Here is a 10,342-nt window from a genome sequence, read left to right on the forward strand (position 1 = left end):
GGAAAGCAAAGGGCGGGGAATCTCACTTTCCCCATGGGATATGAAGGACACTACCTTCCTTCAAGTGCATAGTGGAATGCTAGGTTATAAGACTGAGATTGTGGTTTGTCACCTTTTAAAATTTAATTCTATTGATCCTCAGACTATCTTAATCCAAAATGGAAGGTGTCTGGATGGCTTGTCAAGGAATAAATAGGAAGAAGGTAACTCAAGGCCTGGAGTGAAATCAGAAAATTTGAACCACAAAGAAGTTTCTCAAGCTCTGCTTCTCATTTCTTCTTTCTTTTGGGGGATGAGTTTGATTCTCTGAACTATTGCTCACAGTGGAAGTTTGGCCACTAAATCCAGGGCAACATTCTTCTAGTAGTGGGCCATAAAGAGAAAGAATAAAAAGGGCTTCTCTTCTGAGCAATTCTAGGCAAAGACTCTTCTTGGTTTGGCTTTGGTCATGCGTCGATCCTTGGCCCAATCTCTGAGGCCAGAGAATGGAAGTATGGTATTCATTCCAGACTGAGGCTAAATAATGTGACCATCAGTTATATGAAGGGGAGGGAGGGGCATTGAACTGACTAAAGAATAAACAGAGCCCTGGAAATAGTCTGAATGATAACTTGATTTATGGCAAAATGCTTATGTCACAAAGTTAAGTATTCATTGCATTCCCAAGTGTCCCATACTTCTCATAATCTAAACCTAGAATTGATTTATTATTTCTTTTTTCTTCAAAAAAGACTTTTTTTTTTTTTTTTTTTTTTTGGCAAGACCTGCCTGCTAGGCAAGGACTCTACAATTTAGTCACATTCCAGCTCATTTGTTCAACCTCAATACAGTTTAATATGTGTTGCAGTTATTGTGATTGGCTCATTTAGCATCTCTTCTGTTTTTTAGTTGTTGATAGACCTTTATTTTATTTATTGATTTATATGTGGTGCTGAGAATTGAACACAGTGCCTTACACACATGAGGCAAACGCTTTACCCCTGAGCCACAACCCCAGCTCTTAGCATCTCTTCTAACCTCTTTTCATAATTATTCCATTACTGTAGGGTCTGGAAGACCAGGTCTTCATTTTCCAGCCTCTTCATTCTCAGATTCTGGATGTGCTTTAGGCTCTGAATGAAGCATTGGTGGGAGATTTGAATTTGGAACTGAGTTCAGTGATGAGAAAGGCAGAGCTGGAGGTGTTCATTTTGCTGGGACAGATTGTAGTACATGCTGCGTGGCTTTGGAAGCAACAATAGAACAGCAGCTGCCCAACTTAGCAGAGGGCTTTGGATCATGGCAAGAGAAGCAACTTCCCTGGTAGCCAAATTCTGCCTTGTGGCTTTGGGATTTGTTTCTGTAAGCTCCATCTAGTGTTTTTAAGCCTTCCCAATGATTATGTAAGTCATGCAATGGCCCATAATAACCCCTTTTTTTGATTAAATAGCTTGAATGGATTATATTCTTTGCAATTGAACCCTGACTGATACAAAATAGAAATCAGTTTTTGAAACATTATAGACTTTTTGCTTGTGCTTTATTTTTCCCCTTTGTAATTTCACAGACATAAAAAGACTAAGTGAGGTTGGCATTGCTTGTTGTCTTCAATGAGCAGTTGAATTTGGAGGCAATCACTGTTCCTAACTGATATGTGGGGAGTCAGATTCACAGGAAACACCTGCTATTGATCAACAGATCTGGGCTGGGTGCTTCCATGTGCTCCTCCAGATATGCTTTTCACTCTTCTCTCTGCTGCTCGTGTCTTGGGACTGACAAGAAGTAATGGCATTTTTTGTTCATAGGGTAGCTTGTTCTGTTGATCAAGCTGCTTGGGTCAATCAGTGAGGATATTACTTCAGCTTCAGAGCATACTACATGCTGAGTGTTTTGATGGTGTTTTGGAAAGTAACATCCCTTATAAAGTTTTAGAAAATTGTGGGAAGACATGATTTATGCAGGTTGTCTGTACTTCCGTTGTTCCCTACCCCCATTAAGTTAGCATTTGCTTTCTCTTTCAAAAGTGTCGGAGTTGATAGACTCTTCCTGTCTTTGGGTCATCTTCTTAGAGTTATTTCTAAATAATAATAGCTGGGGTTTTGCCACCCGTGGATTTGCAGATCAAAAATCATCAACAGGATGACCCCTCTGGGAGCTTTCTCTGCATTTAGTACCCATGTTTTAATCTCCAAGTTTACAATTCTCAAGTTTTTAATTGGTTGAGGATGAGAATGTGAGGGGATGATGCAGATGCTTGTCAACAACCACAGCTGACTCCAGCCTCTCTCTGCTTCCCCTCTCCCACTGTCTGTGTCATCACCAGCATTCTAGGATCCAGAACTGATGCTGACAGTGTCCAATTTTGAAGGCTAATAAGGCTAATCCTTAGGGGTTCACTAATTCTCCTATGTTTTCTGCCTGAGGTGTGGAAAACCCCCTTTCCCTCAGAGCAGCAGTGATAAACAGATTTTTTTAAAAGAAAATTAATATTTGCCCTGAATTTATTATATATCTATATATGTATATATAGTTTAAGAGCTACAGTATCAGATTCTCTCAGAGTCTGACTCAGAAATTTTTTTTTTTTTTTTTTAAAGTTAAGTTTGGCACATGCTGTAATTCCAGCAACTTGGGAGGGCTGAAGCAAGAAGATTGCAAGTTCAAAGCCAGCCTCAGCAACTAACTGAGGCTCTAGGAGACTTAGTGAGATCCTGTCTCAAAATAAAAAATGAAAAGAGTTGGGGATGTAGATCTGTGGTTAAGCATGTGTGAGTTCAATCCTTGGTACAAATTTTTTTTTAAAAGTTAACTTATTTTGACATATTTCATTGTTTTGATTTACTTACTCCATCTGCAACTGTGAATAAGTTACTGATTCAAAAAAAAAAGGAAGAAGAAATGAAAACAGTCGAACAGTTTAGGTATTTATTTAGCAGTACATTTAAAAAGTATTAAATGAGTATTTTTTACTTTACTATGATTTTGTTATTTTCATCTTTGAGGATAGAAATTATCAGACAGCTAAATTCACACAGATTCTATAAAATTTAGCAATTCACCAACCACGTTTGGAAAATCAAATGGGGATGGGGGTGGGAATCTAACACAATGTTACAGAAACAGAAAAGCCCAGAATTTTCACTTTAACTGGACTTTGGTTTTTGACGTCTTCCCATTGATCCAACCTGTCATTCTCAGTCTCTTTCCTTCCTTTTTTGGTCCTACTGAGTTTGAAGTTGGACAATGGATATGAACCAAATGTGGGGAGCCATTCTCACACATGACTGGGCGACTCCCGGTTTGGGTCTGAGGCGCTCTGGCTGTGTCGGAGCTTTCCCGGCCCTCTCCTGTTGAGAGAACCTGTCCATGTGGGGGTGTGACTGACCACTGACCCCAGGGGCCCAATCACTGACCCTGACCTTGGAGTGCGGCCCCCCTTCAACCTTCATTGGATGGAATTCTCCCCTGAATTTCTTGTTCCCCAATAAAAGGCTACTCCCTGGAGTGCTCACTCTCTCTGTCTCCTGCTAGCCCTGAGTAATTCTTGCTGCCCTACCGGGCGGTTAGACGTGGGAACCAGAGAGGGGAGCCGTCTCGGACCTGGTCATAGAAAAAGGTAACTGAGTCTGTGTGTTTATTTCGATCTCACTAGCTAACTTTTATGCCAAGAACCTCATTAATGAAACCAATGCGCTGGCCGCATGGTGGAACCAAAGATTCTTAAATTTCTGCCTTTATGTAGATTTGGGTTGGCCCTGCTTCCAGAGCTGGCTAGTGCTTTGCTATCTAGGATCTCTGATGCTGGTCCCTGATAGCCTGCAGAGCAGCCCTGGCCTTCTCAGGTCTTGCTCTGACCCCAGTCCTAAGGGCTTCTCTTCCTTTGTTTCTTTCATGAAAGTGTCTTTGACTTTGAGATTCTATTTGGACTATATTATCTTCTGTATTCTGTAGAGGGCCATTTTGCCATTGATCACCTTATTTACAGAGTGTTCAAATCAGTTATTGGGCATGAAGTCAGATGCCATTTTCTCCATGAGTTCTTCTGGTGGCCAGAAGTGGACTCATTTTCCATAAGTGAAAAAAAAATTTGAGCTAGAAATAATTTCTCATTAACATCTACTTATTTGGATAATAGTCCCATTTTCAGCTCAAAGAATAGAATCCAGTTTATAGAGTTTAGCCTTTCCTCTAGTTTTAATCCAATTATTCATCCACCATTGATTTTCCTGATGTAGTTATCCTTCTTTGCCTCCAGAACACAGATTATACAAATCCTATGATTATGACAGAAATACCTTTAATGCTCAGTAACACTAATGTTGCAGGCAGAATCTATAGTGCCCCTGTTATCCTTGCCTCCTGCATTCATGCTTTTGCCTCATCTCCTCTTTCAGTGTCATCAGAACCTATGATTTGATTCTAACAATAAGATAAGGCAATTGAGAACAATAGTGCAAGCTTATAAGCCCAGAGACTCAGCAGAGTGAGGCAGGAGGATTGTAAGTTCAAGACCAGCCTCAGGAACTTAGCAAGACCTTGTCTTAAAATTAAAAAACATAAAAAGGACTGGAGAAATATCTCAGTATTGAACCCCTGAGTTCGATCTCCAGTACCAAAAAAAAAAAAAAAAAAAAAAAGCCCTCAATCCAAAAAGGAACTGAATTCTGCAATAACTAACATGAACATGTATGTGTAATGCCAGATTTGTGGGACCCCATAGACCTCCAGGAGCTGAGTCCGATGCAATCACATAAGAGTTTTTATTGCAAGCTTGAGCCTGGACTCACAAACGATTCCGATGCAGTGGTCCCAGGGAATGAGTCCCGGTCCTTTGTTTAGTGAGATTTCATAGGTTTTAGGGGAATACTCTATGCATCACAACATCACACAACAAATCATTCCATACCTCGGGAAAGTCAAACAACAACTATTAACATTGATTAGCACATTCACTGGTGGGAACAAGTTGGGTAGGGGTGATTGGTTAGTACAACAGGGGTATTCCTTTGAACTGATTGGTTTAGGCCACGAGGGGTGTACTTGCTAAACTACATGGTTTCCCAACATGTTATCAACCACCATAAACCACTGGGGGGTCATCTGGCATCCCAGATATTTTCCCTGTCTCACGCTGATTGGTGGTTGCTAGGGGGTTGCTATGGGTCTTCACCTAGCCTAACTGAGTCAGGAACACCTGGCACCACAGATTTCTCCTATTATTTGCAGATAAACAACTCAGCAGGGTGGTTATCTGCCTAGAAAGGCTCTTTGGGTTTTTCCCAGGACAAGGGTCACGCCCCCTTCCTTAGGACAGGCCTTGAGGTAGAAACTGGTTTCTCAAAAATGGAGTCACATCAGTTTCTCACATGGAAGAAGATCCTTGCCTCCAGCCGACCTCAGATGAAACAGCAACTCCAGACAACACCTTGATTACAACCTCATGAGACTCTAAAGCTCAGCTTTGCCTAGATTCACAGTCCACAGGAACTGTGAGATAATAAATATGTGTTTTGCTGGCATTCACAAAGCCCCCTATGTTTGATCTTTAGCAGCCCCCACAAAAAAAGTGTTGTTTTTAATCCAACATTTTTTATTCCTACCATTAGTTTCCCAGCCTTACAATACCTTTTATTATTAGTATTATTATTGATTCTTTCTAGTTATGTTATTATTGATTCTTTCTAGTAGAATCCAGTTTGACATAATTATAGAAGCATGGAATATATCTTGTTCTAATTTAGTCCCCGGTATCTCCCCTCCTCATCTCCTACCCACTGCTCCCTTCCCTCTACAGATATTTCTGCCATTTACCCATAGTTATTTTTTAAATTCACTTCTTGTGGAAGTACATGAAGGTAAGATTCACTGTGGTGTGTTCATATAAGTACATGGGAAAGTTAAGTCAGATTCATTCCACTGTCTTTCCTTTTCCCCCTCTCTCCTCCCTTCCTTTCATTTTCCTTTGTCTGATCCACTGAACTTCTACTCTTTTTTTTAAATGTTCAAAATCTGTAGCAATTAGAGAAATGCAAATTAAAACTACACTGAGAATTCATCTCACTCCAATCAGAATGGCAATTATCAATTAATTATCAGTAACAATTAATGTTAGTGAGGATGTGGGGGGAAAGGTATATTAATACATTGTTGTTGGGACTACATTTGGTGCAACCACTGTGGAAAGCAGTACAGAAATTCCCCCAAAAAACTAAGAATGGAACCACCTTTTGACCTAGTTATCCCATTCCTTGTTATATATCCAAAGGACTTAAAATCAGCATACTACAATGACACAGCCACATCAATGTTTATAGCAGCTCAATTCACAGTAGCTAAACTATGGAGTCAGCCCAAGTGCTGGATAAAGAAAATGTGGTTTTACATATACAATGGAGTATTACTCAGCCATAAAGAAGAATTACTATGACATTTGCTGGTAAATGGATGGATCTGGAGATTATAATGCTAAGGTGAAATTTCTAGTTACATCTAAATGAACAGATAGAACAACATAATTCCTTGCAATGGAGTGTGTGTGAAAAGTTGTATATTTTGTCTAAGAAATTTAACTGAAGTGTGTTCAAACCTGCTAGTGAGGAAGCAAAGGTGAATGGATTTGGGGCGGGCAATTAAGAGTGCCTGACTGGAATGTCCAAGGGTACAGTACACAGAATTGTGGATCCTAGGTCTTCACTGGGGCCATGCATTGTGTCAGCTCTGCTTTCCTTGGATTGGCTTCACTTTAAAGGAGGCTGTCTTCACCAGGTAGGTGTCCCCTGGAAAGTCACCTACCATATCAAATCCTCAGTTTCCTTATGTTAGAAAATGGAGTTATAAGTCACCTGCACAAGTACATGGTGAAGATCCAACCAGACAGTCATGTGAACACTTTCAAATGCAAAATTGCAGAGGAATTTATTGTTATAAGCTCAGTGGCCTACTTTGGGACATTTTTTTTTTTTTTTTAAATTTGGCATCTATACCTTCTTCCCTGTTTCTGAGTACAAATAAAGATTATAAATAAACTCACAGATTTTGTTTAGCAAGTCTCTCCTGCAATTTGGTGCACACACACACACAACTGTCATCTTCTTTATCAAGAGTGAGAGACATTGCTATTTTTTTTTTTTTTTAAATCAGCATTTAAAAAATTGAGTTCTGGCAGGGTGCGGTGGTGCACACCTGTAATTCCAGTGGCTTGGGAGTATGAGACAAGAGGATCACAAGTTCAAAGCCAGTCTCAGCAAAATTGAGGTGCTAAGCAACTCAGTGAGACCCTGTCTCTAGATAGAATACGATATTGTTACCATATACTCTAGTTTCTAAATTGTACTTTAAAAGTTAAAAAATAATAATAATAATAAATAAAATACAAAATAGGCTGGGGATGTGGCTCAGTGGTCAAGTGCCCCTGAGTTCAATCCCCGGTACTCCAATTCTCCCCCCAAAAAATTGAGTTCTGGGGACACAGGAGCCTGTAGAAGTGTCTCAGATCCACTGTGTGTGTGTGTGTGTGTGTGAGTGTGGGTGTGTGTGCGCGCACGCGCGTGCATCTGTGTGTGTATATGCGTGTAGGCAAGAATTGAAGGGGCAGAGCTGCCTCGTTTAACTAGAGTAGAGCTGCCTTGCTTTTGTCTGTCTTTTGCATCGTGATTCTGGGTAAGATTTTATATCAATATGAGTAGCAGTATGATTAAAATGGCAGCAAATCTGGCAACAAAACAGAAGAAATAAATCAAATACTGACATTAATTGACTAAAAGCTAATAAAGGTAGAACTGACTCCTAATTTGAGTTAAATTAAACACAGCTTGATGATATTTGGGATCCAATTAAAAAAAAAAAAAAAAAAAAAGACCAGTAATAGCCTGAAGGTGTACATGTTCCAGTGGCTCAAGCCTGAGGAGGACCTCTCTCCTTCCCTTAGCTCTCATCTGGCACTAAGGACACTTAAACACCTCTAAATTGGGTGGAATCAACTAGCCTTCTTACACTATATGCTACACAGTACCATTACTGTTTACCAATCTCTCCTTATTCTGGCCAATGAAATATGAGTGTAGTATTTAGCAACAAGGTTGTAAAGAACTCATGAATCTTCCTCTGAACTTTCACTTTCCTGCCATCACAATTCACAGGGTCTAAGCTTCAGATGGCACACCCACAAGATGATGAGCCTCTGTCCCCTTGAGTCCTGGTGGCTATGAAGGGCAGAGTACCCTGCCTAACAACAATAGATATGTATCATGAGTGAGAAACAAAGCTTTGCTTGAACTATGGGTATTTCATGGTTACTCTTTAAAGCAGCAAAACTAACACTGTATCTTCTGGGAGGAAATCTAGAGACTCATAAAGATTTTTCAGGATGGAAGCATTGAGTGAAATGGAGATGGAGCAAAAAAGGGAAGGAAGTAAGGAAACAGCTGAGGAAGCTATGTGATTAAAGGGAAAATCATGGACTTTGTTGTCAAATAGACCAACCTATCTATGGTACAAATAAGTTTTACTATTTTCCTTTTGACTTTGAGCAAACTGGTAACTCTCTCTTTCCTTATCTATAAAGCATAATATCTACATTACAGGGCTGCTGAAAAGATTTACACACATACACACACACACACACACACACACACACAGAGCTAGCATTCAGCACTGTATATAACAGTAAGTATGCAGGTAATCAGCAAAATTATATGTTCTTTTCCTTTGTTCTCTTCCTCCTAAACATTTCTAAGTGTGGTAGTTTCCTAAGTTTTTATGTCACAAACTCTACAACTTACTCCTTAAAATTCCAACTACTCACTTCAAGGTTTGCAACCCATACATCTCTGCTAGGACTTTGAAAAGTAGAAATGCTGTCAAATCCTTGGTCTTACTGCTTTTGTAGCATATCTGGACTCTTGAAAGACAAAATCAGGACTAATATAGCTGAGTCTAAAGCCAAGGAGAGATTGGGTGAACAGTCTTCAGGGGGTAATACCGTCACCTATTTCCTTGCCCACAGATGAGCTCCGTTCTTCCAGGTTCATGTGCAGGCCCTGACCTTTTCCTGCCTTTTTGGTTGTCTTCTGCATCAGTTTGTTTGGATCATTTGCTCCTGACCTTCAAGAAATATTTTTAAAGAATCTTTACTAGAAACAAAACTGAAACCATCAAATCCAAAAACATAAATATACAGGTAAATAAATGCATGGGGTTTGAACAAGAAATCTATCCTGACAAACTGGAGCAATCAAGAGATGGCTGTAGACCTTAGAGGACAGTGATTCACAGTTGACACCTCCTGCCATGTTCTGAATGTGCAGAAACAAACTGATCCCAAAGTCCCCATTACTTGTTGAGTTTTAATGAAAATAAACAAACAAACTTACTTCCCTTGCTTTGATCCTATCCTGATTGACTCTAGAACCGAATGTTAATTTTTATATTACAAAATGTCCTGAGAAGAATGTACGGAACTAAATATATTTTTTTTTCAAAAGAAGACATAAGATTGAAAAATAAAAATGTTGACAAATATTGTTCCAGTGATTTAGAACCCCAGTTCTCAAAGGAAAGATTAGTCTAAGAAGGAGGCTGGACGTGAAAGCCTGAAAACAATATTCAAGGAGGCTGCTACCACAGGGACCACCGTCCACTCACCAACTTGGAACTTTTTGGTGAATTTGAATGCTTGTTTTCTTAGCTTGTGACCTCAACTGTTTAAATACAGCCTTTTCGAATTTTTAAGGTTCTAAGGAGAGCGAAGAAATCGTCATTGTCCTTGATAAAATAGGGGGAACATTTTAATTTGAGAAGTAGCCAGTCCTCAGGGGTACGGTACCCCTTGGTCGTAGTAGAGAACTTCTGGAGGCTTGCTATAACCCTCCCTCTGCTAATGCAGCATGTACTAACTTAGCCATTCTACGCTGAAAAAACTCCCACCAGACAGTTATTCAACTACAGAGTATTTTGCAGTTCCTGTTTCTGAGGCGGGCCACGAGCTCTCAGCCCATTCGCAGAGGCGAGGTGATCGACACCCTCGGATTCCAATGGGCGTCAAGCTCTTCCAGCCTTGGGGGGACAAGCAAGCCTAGGTCCCTTATTTGGTCCCTTCCTGAAACACCAGCTACCTTCTCTGTACTCCAAGTGCATGCTTCGATAAAGAGTAACTAGGGTGAAGAAAAAAGAAACGAAAAAAAAAAAAAACCCACAAAATATGCAGACAAAAGAACCCGCGTTCATAAACGGGGACCCTCCCTATCTGATCCCTTCTATCAACCCCGCAGTTTCCCGGGTGTCCATATTCATTGCCAAATTTCGTCCCTGGGGAGGGACGATGGCCTCCGTGGCCATACCCTACTCCCAGGTTTGCCCTTCGTCA

This window comes from Callospermophilus lateralis, chromosome 5 (assembly GCF_048772815.1).
Source record: "Callospermophilus lateralis isolate mCalLat2 chromosome 5, mCalLat2.hap1, whole genome shotgun sequence".
NCBI classification, from domain to species: Eukaryota; Metazoa; Chordata; class Mammalia; order Rodentia; family Sciuridae; genus Callospermophilus; species Callospermophilus lateralis.